We start from the raw sequence: 12,679 nt of genomic DNA, 5'->3' as shown, positions 1-12,679 counted from the left end.
CAGTGCTCAAAAGACAGCTCTCAATAGGCTGCCTACCCCAGCAAGTCTTACCCCTTCAGTTATTTCAACAGCTAGTTCCTCATGCGCTATGGTTTCTCCTAACCTCAACATCCCAGGCACCCTTCCACGGACATGGACTCAGTTTGTCTAAGCTTCCACTCATTTTTATTGAACAAATATATACTTAGTGCACACAACATGCCCCTTAAAATGTAGTACCTAAAAATTAACATTGACATATATACACTATTGATCCTATGTGTAAAATAGATAACTAATGGGAACATACTGTACAGCACGGGGAACTCTACTCAATGCTCTGTGGTGACCTAGATGGGAAGGAACTCCAAAAAACGGGATATATGTATATGTACAGCTGATTCACTTTGCTGTACAGCAGAAACTAACACAACATGGTAAAGCAATTATACTCCAATAAAAATAAATTTTAAAAAATGAACAAAATATTCCAGGTCAAAGGAAAATAATCAATTAAAGCCCACATTCTGCACAAAATATTTCACATATTCATTTAAAAACTTTGAGATGTTGGCAGATTTCTTTAAGTCATATAAGGATCCAGAGCTGAAAAGGAAGACTTAGCCTGGAGAGAGATTTGAGTTAACAAACTAAGATTGTAGGTGAAGTCTTGGGTGATACGAAATTAGTCAAGACAGAATCAAAGGCTGAGAACCCTGGGAAACAGAGAAAAAACTGAAGGGATAGTCAGAGGAAAAGAAGCTTGCAAAGAACAGAAGGAATATAGAAAAAGAGCTCTAACAGTGTCAAGAGAGAATTTCGAAGACAATATGGTTGGTCGCTAATGTCAAAAATAATACAGGGGCGGGCTTCCCTGGTGGCGCAGTGGTTGAGAGTCCGCCTGCTGATGCAGGGGACACGGGTTCGTGCCCCGGTCCGGGAAGATCCCACATGCCGCGGAGAGGCTAGGCCCATGAGCCATGGCCGCTGAACCTGCGCGTCCGGAGACTGTGCTCCGCCACGGGAGAGGCCACAGCAGTGAGGGGCCCGCGTACCGCAAAAAATAATAATAATAATAATAAATAATAATATAGGGGAAAATGTGTTCAATAGACTTGACAATAGAGCCATCTATTACCTGGAAAAGTACAATTGCACTGGAGTTGTGAGACCAGAAGTCAATAAAAGGAATAAAAAGGCATCTACTACTTTTTAATAAAACTTCACATTGAAAAGAAGGGCCAAGACTACCCTGTTTCAGAACTCTTTCAAAGACCTTATAATTAAATAGACTTTACTTTTATTTCCAACAACTTTCATCTTATTTCAACCCATTTTGTAGCTAACAAGACAATCTGTACAAGCCTTATTTGGTTTCCCTACAAACGTCCATGAAATCTGTAAATCTGATCAGCAGTCCTCGTCTGTCATCATAAAAATTGCTGGCAAAAATATTTTGGATAGAAGATGAGAAAGGTTAAAATTTCAGTAACAAATACCACCACAGATTCCCTCCACTACACAGTTTTTTCCCAATGCTGCCATAAAGACACCATGAAAACGTTATCAAATGTTTTGCCAAAGTTCTTTGTCTATGTTTTTCCTATAAGGAAAGGCAATTACCTTCTCCACAAACAGAGACAAATGAATGAGCCACAGACGACATCTTAAATGGATTTGGACTTATGTCAGGGCAACTGAACCACTTAAGAGAAAAACAGACACAAGAGGCAACATCACTCGCTCCATGTCACGCTTAGTAATTGGTGAACTGGGACTGAAACTTGGGGCTAAAACAATTTTCTTTCTACCCTCCACTCCTTTGAGAAAAAAAAAGTGGAGGAGAGTATCAGGTATCTGGTTCGTTAAAATTCCAGTCACTGTAGACCCAGGACAAACTCCCACTAAAGTCTACACATTTTAGGAAAGCCCAACGATGACCAATGTTCCAACAATATACCTGGTACTTCAAGGTACTCAACTGAAGATTCAGTGGTACTCTGAAGTACTGGCTTCAGAAGCTCCTTTGTGACCTGTCAACAATACAGATGGGCTCAATGTTCCTTGGAGGGTGGGCGGGAGGAAGACACTTCAGCGGTTACCGCTTTACTTTCCACTTGCTTCCACTTTTCCCCTCTTCTCCTTCACAACTAAAGCCAGTAAAGGAACATGAGTAGAATCTCATTAACACAGCTTTCAAGTTTCTCAATGAAAAATACCCACCCAGTGATCAAATTATACCCTCATACAATAGTGTAGCATTGGCTCTGGTTCAAAATGGTTCCTCTGGGGAGGGAAATGCAAGTACAAACAGGGTACGAAGAGGAATTTACATATTCTCAGGTATAATATAGGAAAGTAGTTATGCCTATAGGCTCAAATGGCCTGGGTTCAAATCCTTGCTTTGCCATTAACTACTTGAGTGACCTTGAGCAATTTACTTAATCTTGTGGTGCCTCAGTTTTCTTATGAGGCAAACCTAGAATAACAGTACCTACTACCCAGGGTTACTGTGAGGATTAAATGAAAATATATGTAAAAGTGCCTATAGAATAGTGTCTGACACATATTAAGTATTCAGGAAATGTTTTCTGTTGTTATCAATATTTTCTATTTCAATATGTGATGTCTTTACGTTTTTATTAAAAAATCAAATTAAAATATAAAGTAAACTATCTCTAACATAAAAAGCATGCCTGTTAATCAGGAAAAGCATTTCAACTATTAAGTGTCAACTATTTCAACTATTAAGTGTCAGCTTTGTCTATTATGCCAACGTTCTAGTATGATTTCTCAATAGTATATGGCGAATTATTTTTTAAGTTTTTTTTTTAACTATTTTATTTATTTATTTTTGGCTGTGTTGGGTCTTCATTGCTGCATGCAGGCTTTCTTTAGTTGCGGTGAGCTGGGGCTACTCTTCGTTGCAGTGTGCGGGCTTCTCATTGCAGTGGCTCCTCTTGTTGCGGAGCACGGGCTCTAGGCGCATGGGCTTCAGTAGTTGTGGCTCATGGGCTTAGTTGCTCCGCAGCATGTGGGATCTAACCAGACCAGGGCTCAAACCCGTGTCCCCTTCATTGGCAGGTGGATTCTTTTAACCACTGCGCCACCAGGGAAGTTCAATGACGAATGTTTAAAGCATATACTTTCCCCTCTGTACAGCCACACAGAACTATACACATGGCAGGTTGCTGTGATTTCATAACTGCATAGTTCCATTAAATTTCAGTCAGCTAAAAAAAAATGTTTCACTTGGTCTGGTTCCAACATATTGCCACTAAACTATGCTAAGCAAAAGAATGAAAGAGACAGAGAAGGAGAGAAGAAGTGAGAGACGGAAAGAAAAAAGAAAAATCTAAAAACATTAAAATCACTGGATCACTTTGCTGTACACCTAAAACACAACATTGTAATTCAGCTATATTGCAAGTAAATAAATAAATAAAATGTAAAAATAAAAAAAAGAACATTAAAATCTAGTATTAACATAAGCAGGAACCATGGAAAAACAATTTATAGAACATCAACATTACCTTGAGAATATACTAGAATTTGAAAGTCAGTTCAGATTTGGTTTAGAAATTGGGTCTTTGAGAACTGGCTAAAGCATTTCCTTTATGTCCACAGTGCTGCATTTAGATGAAACTGCTTTCACGGATTAAAACTTAGATGAAATTGCTCTCACTGATCAAAACAATATTCAGATATTTATCCCAAAAACACAACTGAATATGCCATAAATGAACTAATTTCTGTAATTCTACAAAATCAGTAATGAACATGGACTTTATTTTGGTGATCACATGCCAATGCGGGGGGAGAATCTTACCTACTTACAAATGAAATTATATGAAATGAAATTATCTGGAATTTGCTTCAAAATCATGGGGGTGGGGTGTATCAATAAGATTGGCCGTGTCCTAGTAATTGGCAAAGCTGAGTGAGGCTACACGAGGTCCATTACACTACTATTCTCTCTACTTCTGAATATTTTTAATTGTTTCCATAATAAAAAGTTTAAAAAAGAAAAATACTTTTCTATAGCTGACAATGGTACAGTCTTTCTACAAAAAAACACTTCAGTAGATAATCAGATACAGTAAAAACATGGCTTAAAAAACCTAACAAGAACAACAAAAAAGGTCCTTTAAAAAAGAGCCATAATGGGGAGGGGAGAAAAAAAAAAAAAGAGCCATATTATCCTTCATTGCTACATGTGTGCTGCACAGAGCAAGTAACACACAGATCACAGATCTATAGAATGCTCTAGATTCCACCCTCGAGTCTTTCCATTTAAGCTGGTAGCACTGAGGATGAAAGTGAACTGGCCTCAATTAGGAGAAAAGTTGGAGCCACATATGCACTACACATGCTGCCCACAGCGACAGCCCTTCACTGAAGAACTGCACGAGTGAAGAATATCTTCCCTGCACCTTTATTTTTCTGTTTGGGGTGGTGAGAGATCTCGGAAGGAAGAATGTATTCACGTTCCCTTATGTTCGTAATTTAAAACAGACAATCTTAGCATTAAGGAAATTAAGACGCAGTCTTTATTGATGCTGATTTTAATGGCCAAGATCCAAAAACAGTTCTTGTTACAAGCTCGTGGATAAACTCTTGATTCCTTTGTCAGTGGACAGACCCCACTCATTACTTGTCACTCTCATCTTTCCCATACACAATTTGTATTCATTTTATTAAGAAAACAGAAGTTTGCCTTTTTCTCCGTAAGAGAAGTAAATTAAAGAAAACTTTTCAAGAAAAATGTTCATTTAGCAGCTTTTCTCCCAGAGGCTGCAATTAAACAGAGAGTACTGGGGAAAAGTAAAAGATTATCATATAAAAATGGGCTCCAAAATGAAGGCTAAGTATGCACCATTGTCTAGCATATGACCACAGTGCCACATTTGCTTTTCAAATACTTGTGAAAGCATTTGGCACCGTCTTCCAATAATCCCATAGGACTTTTCCACTTCCTTGTTTTTTCAATAGTATTTGAAAATGTTGACACATTTATTGAACTATTTTTGGAAGACCTAGCTCTGTCTACCTTCAGGGTTCAAGATACAAATATATAAAAGCTACAGGACAGCCCTCCCAGCTATAAAACTTGGCAGGCTTCCTAAGTTCTCCAAGAAAACTTCAATTGGCAAGTCCATTAACATCAAAAGAGGACACAGTAAAGGGAACAACTCTGGACACAGGGAGACCCTGGCCGTGCCTGAAGCTCCATTACTAAATTGCTCAATGGCTTTGAGTAAGTTTAACCCCTTCCTAACTCACTTTGCTTACCTGTCAGAACTCTGGTACAAAATTGGTTTAAGAATCGAATGATAAGATGTTCTGAGGACTTATTTTGAACAGAATACCAAAAAATAAACTTGAAAAATAAAAACTGTTAATTTCTAAAAAAGAAAAATTAGAAGTCTATGCCACAGTCAGCATATACAGTTTTCTGTTGTTATCTATCAGGAGAAATCTTATTTTAAACCTGCCCAAAGTTTCTCAGACTTTAGTAATCAGACCTACTTTATAATTTTGCCAAATCCAAACAGCTACTGTATTATTATTTATGTAATACTTATCCTTAAATCAAGTCACTTTAAAATACCTACTTCGGGCTTCCCTGGTGGCGCAGTGGTTGAGAGTCCGCCTGCCGATGCAGGGGACACGGGTTCGTGCCCCGGTCCGGGAGGATCCCACATGCCGTGGAGCAGCTGAGCCCGTGAGCCATGGCCGCTAAGCCTGTGCGCCCGGAGCCTGTGCTCCACAATGGGAGAGGCCACAACAGTGAGAGGCCCGCGTACGGCAAAAAAAAAACAAAAACAAAAAACTTACCTACTTTAGCCTTATACTAAGTAATATCAGTGTTTTGATATTACTTAGTAATATCATAGTTTTGAAGTACTTGGATATTTTTCTGATGCACACGTATTTAACCATTAAAAGAAAAAGATTCATCTGTGCACCACCTCAAATCATTTTAACATACCACCACATTTTGGGGAGATACTACTGTACTGATCTATTTGTCTATAACATCTTCTACATTAATGAATAGAGTATTTGAATTAATAAATCCCTAAAGCCCACTCGGCAACTTAACTGACACTAACCACATGCCCTCAGGAGCCCTGGGATCTTCCTAGAGCTTCTCAGACCTCACAGCCACTGCCTTATTCAGACCCTCCGTTTTTGTTTCACTTTCCCCGAAACTCATACACAAAAATTGCTAATGTGTGTATCTTTACATTAGTGTAAATCCCACTCTCTATTTATGCTCTAGTAATGAAATTTTTCACCCTTAAAGTATTAGCAGAATCCACATGAGTTCAAAGGTTCCTCTAATAACCAAAAGATATTCAAATAGTCAAAGAATATTCAAATTTATGTATGCCAATCGTAAGTCAGTCTAAAGACAGACAAACTAAGATACTCAGTAAACTCTAAAATAAGGTTGCCATTTCTGATACACATTCACCAAATTTGTTTTTATTGTGTATTTTTAAATCTAGTTCAAGTATATAAAATTTGTAAGTGTGTATACTGAACTAATCCTTGAACTATCACAAGAAAAAAATATAATACATTTTCTGAGCTCTTCCTAAGAAGCACTTTCTTATTCAGTCACATATCAGTCAACCACTCCCATCCACCCTAGATGTTAACTCAACCGCCTGACTTTTCTGTCTCTCTATATATACTGCTAAAGTTTGACTCAGCACTTGGCATGAGAAAAAGGACAATTTTATTATGGCTGCAGTTTTTACCAAATGTGAGTACCACAATAATCTTGGAAATTTATTTTTATCAGTTTAAAACCCTAAATCCAGTGGGTTGAACATGAGTTAATTTCTGCTCACTCCCAAAACCACACTAAAATGACAGAAAGAAAATTAAAGAAAAAAAGGTACTAACTCACAAAAAAAAAAAAAAAAAAAAAAGGGAGGGGACAGGCCAGCAGATGAGATATATCAACAGAATTTTAGAAGATGGAGAACAGATGTATAAAGTAACTGACTTAGCAGAGCAGAGGAAGCCTAAACTTGCATTGCTGTCTTGGTGGGGACCTACCAAAAACAATGTGATAGTTGGAGAAGGCTTGTGAGCCTTAGGAATTGGAAGTTCCAGAAACCTCTGAGGGTTGAGATGGGAGAGCAAGTTGAAGACAAGGACCTGTTGGAAATAAGGACACGTAACGTTTAAACCACACCCACACCCTCAACAAAACTTGGCAGCCAGAAGACAGGAAGTTCACTCTATAGCACTTGAAAAAGAAAGGCTCTGTGCTCAGAGGGCAAAGGTGAGGTTCTATACAGAAAACAGGGAGGTCCAGTCACTCAGTCAACAAATATTTACCAAGTGCCTACTCTGCACCAGGCACTGTTCTAGGTACTGGAAATACTGAACAAAATACACAAAAAGATTTGCCTTCATGCAGCTTACATTCCAGCGAGGGGAGAGTCAATAAACAAAAAGTAAAATATAAGGATATCAGATTTCAGCAATACACAGTGCATAAGTAAGAAGAGACAAGGAAGGGATTTAGGGCACCCTGGGGTAGGGGTGGGAGCAGGGTTGTACTTTCAAATAAATGATCACGGAAGCAAAGATCTGAAGGAGTTAAGGGAGTAAGCTATGTAGGTATCTGAGGGAAGAGCATTCCAGACAGAGAGAAAACAAGCGCAGGGGTACATCAAGATGGGCAGGACAGGAGAAACTATATACATGAAACAAGAAAAGGACATTATCAAAAAGAGAATTCATTAGCCTAGGAGTAGCTTCAAAAATAGGAAAGCAAAAAAGTTCAGTAGAGAGATTAGAAGAAAACTAATTGAAGAAATTTCCCGAAAAGAGGGACCAAAAGGACAAAGGGATGACATCAGAGAGAAAAAAGTAACAAACCTTAAGTCATGGCAGGAAATTCAACATCCAAATTAACAGAAGTTCCAGAAAGAACAGAGAACATAGAGGGAGTCATTATCATAGTGGAATATTTCTGAAAGACAAGAGTTTCCAAGCTAAAAGGGCCCACTGAGTGCTCAGCACAATGAATGAAAGACTCCCATACCATGGCACACCATCATGAAATTCAAAACAACAAGTTCAAAGATAAAATCCTGAAAACCTCTAAAGAAAACAAACTAGCTACATACACAGAATCAGAAATGGGAATCGAGTCAGTCTTCTCAACAGAACAGTGGGATGTGAAAATACAATGGAGCAACGCCTTCAAAATTCGGTGGGACAGTAACCATTAACTTAGAATTCTATACCCAGCCAAACTATAAATGCAATCAAACTGAGAGTACAAAGAGGCATTTTAAGAGTGGGAAAAGGTGCTTTCAGACATGCAAGGTCTCAAGAAATTCGCCTTCCATTTGCACTTTCTTGGGAAACTACTGGAGGATGCACTCATGTAAAGTAAGAGATAAGAAAGAGACACGAAGCCCAGGCACCCGGGAGCCCAGGAAGAGAGGAAAAGGGCAATTTCCAGAATACAGCTGCACAGCAGTTCTAGGAATAACCAGTCCAGGAAGGATGTCATTAATAAAAAAAAGAAAATGGTTTCCCATATAGTTTTCAACAAAGTTTAGAGCTAAATTAAGGGTAGGTACTAAGAAAACTATACAAATGAGGAAAAAAATAGGCAATTAACTTCAGGATAAAACAAAAAGTTGTAAAAGAAAGTATATGCAATCAAAGCACTATACACAGCTCAGCTGTTGCCTATATGTGCTGTGGAAGGAGAGAAGAGTGTGCATCTGTGCACAGGAAGAGGGAGTCTGTAAAGGAGGCTAACCCCAACCAAGGTAGAAAGTCAACAGCTATTATTGTCTAGAATAGAAAAAGCAAAAAAGCAAGAATATTGTGGTTTTAAACAAAACACACGGATAATAAAACCAAAAGAACTGAAAGCGGTTGCCTCTGAGGAGCAGAAATCTGTCATGAAGGGACATGAAAGGCGGGGTCTGCTGCTTTTCCTTATAATCCCTACACTATTACCTGACTTTCTTTTTTTTTTTTTTTTTATTTTTTTTTTTTAACATCTTTATTGGGGTATAATTGCTTTACAATGGTGTGTTAGTTTCTGCTTTATAACAAAGTGAATCAGTTATACATATACATATGTTCCCATATCTCTTCCCTCTTGCGTCTCCCTCCCTCCCACCCTCCCTATTCCACCCCTTCAGGCTGTCACAAAGCACCGAGCCAATATCCCTGTGCCATGCGGCTGCTTCCCACTAGCTATCTACCTTACGTTTGTTAGTGTGTATATGTCCATGACTCTCTCTCGCCCTGTCACAGCTCACCCTTCCCCCTCCCCATAACCTCAAGTCCGTTCTCTAGGAGGTCTGCGTCTTTATTCCTGCCTTACCCCTAGGTTCTTCATGACATTTTTTTTTTCTTAAATTCCATGTATATGTGTTAGCATACGGTATTTGTCTTTTTCTTTCTGACTTACTTCACTCTGTATGACAGACTCTAGGTCTATCCTATTACCTGACTTTCTAAATCATATACTAGCACCCTGGGGAATACTATCTGCACTGTAAATGAAGTAGCAAAAAGTATAAAACTGCTTGAAAGATAAAAACTGAAAAGGAAGAAGGCACACATTTTATTTTGACGTGTTTTATACCCTGGGACAGTTTTCTTACATTGAAACATCAGCCTGGAAACACTACACTAATGTGAAAAACAAGATGAAGGGCACTCGCCACTCCAGCTTGATTCAAGAATCACACAACTAACAGTAGTACTCTGCTTCACAATCACACCTTTACAAAGGAAAGTAGGAGGCAGAAACCAGTTAGGAAAGCAAGCTTATCTTTTGTTAAGTTAGATACTGAAGATGCCAACAAATTCCTAAAATCTTCAAGTTCTACAGAGTAACAGCATCAAACAATTAAAAGCAATAATTCACCCTCCCCTGCAGAAGAAACAGAAGTTTTAGCAGCACACAAGCTGGGTGCCCTTGAGCAAATTATTCTGATTTTAAGTCTCAGTTTTTCATCTGTAAAATGAGCGTACCGGCTACTTCAAGGTGTTGCTGTAAGAAGGACTGCGGATATTAACATATAATATATAAAGCACCAACTACAGTAGCTGACTTATCATCTGTGCTCCAAAAGTTTTTTTCTTCCTTTTTCACCTGTTTATTAACAATGCTTCTGGCCTTATCAGATTATATACAATGGAACCTAGAACAAAGCTGAGCCACTAGCGTAAAATCCACCTGTCCAGCACGGGTTAAAAAGAAGACAAAGAAGCTAATGGGACAGCACCTGAAGCCAGGATGAAGCCTGGCTTCATGGACGGAAAGCAAGCAAGAAGTGTCATATAGAAGCCTAAACCATGGAGGAACATTACAAAAGAAAAAAAAAGAAAGAAAAGAAAAACAGAAAGAAAATAAATTGAATTAGACCAATTTTCTAGCTCCAACTACTAATACAGAGGACAGAAGAACAGGTTAACTACACTAGAGGATTGAAATCAGCAAAATTCAGACTGTGAGAAACCAAACAGAACAACTAATCAAGTTTCTTCAACATACAAACTACTGCAAGGAAAGATAAGAGATGAAGAGGAAATTAAAGCATATCAGTCTTTAAAGAAACACCAACCAAACAACCTAAACGGCAAAAGAATTTGAAAAAGAACAGTTACATGGGGCTTCCCTGGTGGCGCAGTGGTTGAGAGTCCGCCTGCCGATGCAGGGGACGCGGGTTCATGCCCCGGTCCGGGAAGATCCCACATGCCGCAGAGCGGCTAGGCCTGTGAGCCATGGCCGCTGGGCCTGCGCGTCCGGAGCCTCTGCTCCGCAACGGGAGAGGCCACAGCAGTGAGAGGCCCGCGTACCGCAAAAAAAAAAAAAAAAAAAAAGAAAAAGAAAAAGAATAGTTACATATATATGTATAACTGAATCACTTTGCTGTACACCTGAAACTAACACAACACTGTTAACCAACTATACTCCAATATTAAATAAAAAGTCAAACAAAAGATACACCAACCAATTATAACATGCAAATCTTAACTGGATCTGGATTCAAACAAACTTTTTCAAAAATTGATACTTGAGGTAATTGGAGATTTGAATATCAACAGCTGAATATTTGATGATATTAAGGAATTTTTAGTGTGATGGTGGTATTCCAATCATGTTTACAAAAGAGTTACCTTCTAGAGATACATACTAAAATATTAAATGATGAAATGAAAAAAAAGTCCTCTAAAAAATCCAAATAACATACAAATAAGGTACAGCTATGGGCTGCAGTAGTGTAACACTAGGCTTCAGAGAACCAGGCAATCTGCTTTGAGAAGGAGTCACAAAGTCTGGGAGGAAACTAGAAAGAGCATTCTTTCCAAGTGTGACGGAGGGCCTACTGCATGCTGGGCTCCAGAAACCATGACTGACAGTGACCCAGAGGTCAGCCTTCACAAAGGGAGAGGTGGGAAATGACTGCTGGCCCTAGAGGTAGAAAAGCCCCACTGCCAGGAACACCTTATTGAAGGTCATATAGATTGAGTCCTTCTCGCATCTTCCAAATTGGTATTTAGTAAAAGAGATGCAAACTGGATAGTCTAGAGGAGCCATATATCTAATACGAATGAATGGGAAGGTCCAGCACTAAGCCAAAAGGCAATGGGTGGGACTTCGGCAAAGTAGGAAGATGACCTGTGTGAGATGGGGCAGGAACTCCTCAGCGCTGCAACAAAGGAGCGTGGGCCCAGTGTGGCCAAGGTCCTCCAATTTTCCCAGAGAAACCTAAAAGAAAGATATTTCTGTGAAACCTCCTGATTTCTTAATGTTGTCAACTAATTTAAAATTAAAACACTCTGTTAGGGGAAAAATATGTCCGCAGATCTATTTCAGATACGAAAAGATGTGCTGGATGTGAAAAGGTCACATTTTACTGTCACATGCAGAGACTTAAACACTATCAATAAAAATTCCACTAACAGCCTTCTTGCAGCAAGTTCACTGAAGCTGTAGAGTGAGCAAGTTATAATATAGCATATGCATACAAGTTTTACACTCCGAATCAGCTACCTCAGGCAACATAACAAAAAAGACTACCACCTCTCTGTGATGCTGAAATTAGATCCAGACAGTTTTACCATCTATATGCTTTTTGAGTACTGCCAAAAGCAGTGGATAGTTAAAAAAATTCTAGAGATACCATACTGAAATTGTTAAAAAGTGGTTTTAACTTGTGATCACCATAGGAAATTACAGTTTCATATCAAAGACTCTACTTCCACACAGATAATTATTCCTGACCACTGCAAAAAAAAAAACTGCTTACCACATTTTCACAAGCAACCCACTAAGTCTTTTCTTAACCTAACAATTTTCACAGAAGCCAGGCACTGCGTGAAGCATTTTATAAGCACTAGCTCATTTAATCCTCATCTAACTTTCTGAGGTAGGTTATGATTGTTCACCCCCATAGTGAAGATAAGGAAACTGAGGCCTTGAGAAATAATTTACCCAAGGTTCCACTGGCATAAGTAGCATTCTAACCAGCACCACAATGTGGACCTGTTACTGAGTCCCTTCTAATTAATATTTCCAACCAAGAAATTTGTGAGGAAATAAAGACACATTAAGTTCAAGGTAAGAAAATACGAAGTCAATATTATATCAGAATTCAGTTTAGGGCTTCCCTGGCGGCACAGTGGTTGAGAG

General features: G+C 38.8%; 1 protein-coding gene across 8 annotated transcripts in view; it reads right to left on the bottom strand.

Moving 5' to 3' along the window:
* Window positions 1–12,679, bottom strand: part of EPB41L2 (erythrocyte membrane protein band 4.1 like 2) — a 273,144-nt gene that overhangs the window by 254,250 nt on the left and 6,215 nt on the right. For 3 of the 8 annotated variants that reach the window (XM_067702088.1, XM_067702095.1, XM_067702094.1), the window contains exon 2: window positions 11,666–11,755. The exons of the other annotated variants lie outside the window; for them this stretch is intronic. The gene's annotated coding sequence lies outside the window, so the exon portion shown is untranslated. The remainder of the gene's footprint in view (window positions 1–11,665; window positions 11,756–12,679) is intronic. 8 annotated transcript variants of the gene reach the window in all.

Source organism: Pseudorca crassidens, chromosome 13 (genome assembly GCF_039906515.1).
Source record: "Pseudorca crassidens isolate mPseCra1 chromosome 13, mPseCra1.hap1, whole genome shotgun sequence".
In the NCBI taxonomy this organism is placed as follows: domain Eukaryota; kingdom Metazoa; phylum Chordata; class Mammalia; order Artiodactyla; family Delphinidae; genus Pseudorca; species Pseudorca crassidens.
The sequence above is the reverse complement of the archived record's forward strand: the minus strand, read 5'-3'. Positions and strand labels throughout refer to the sequence as shown.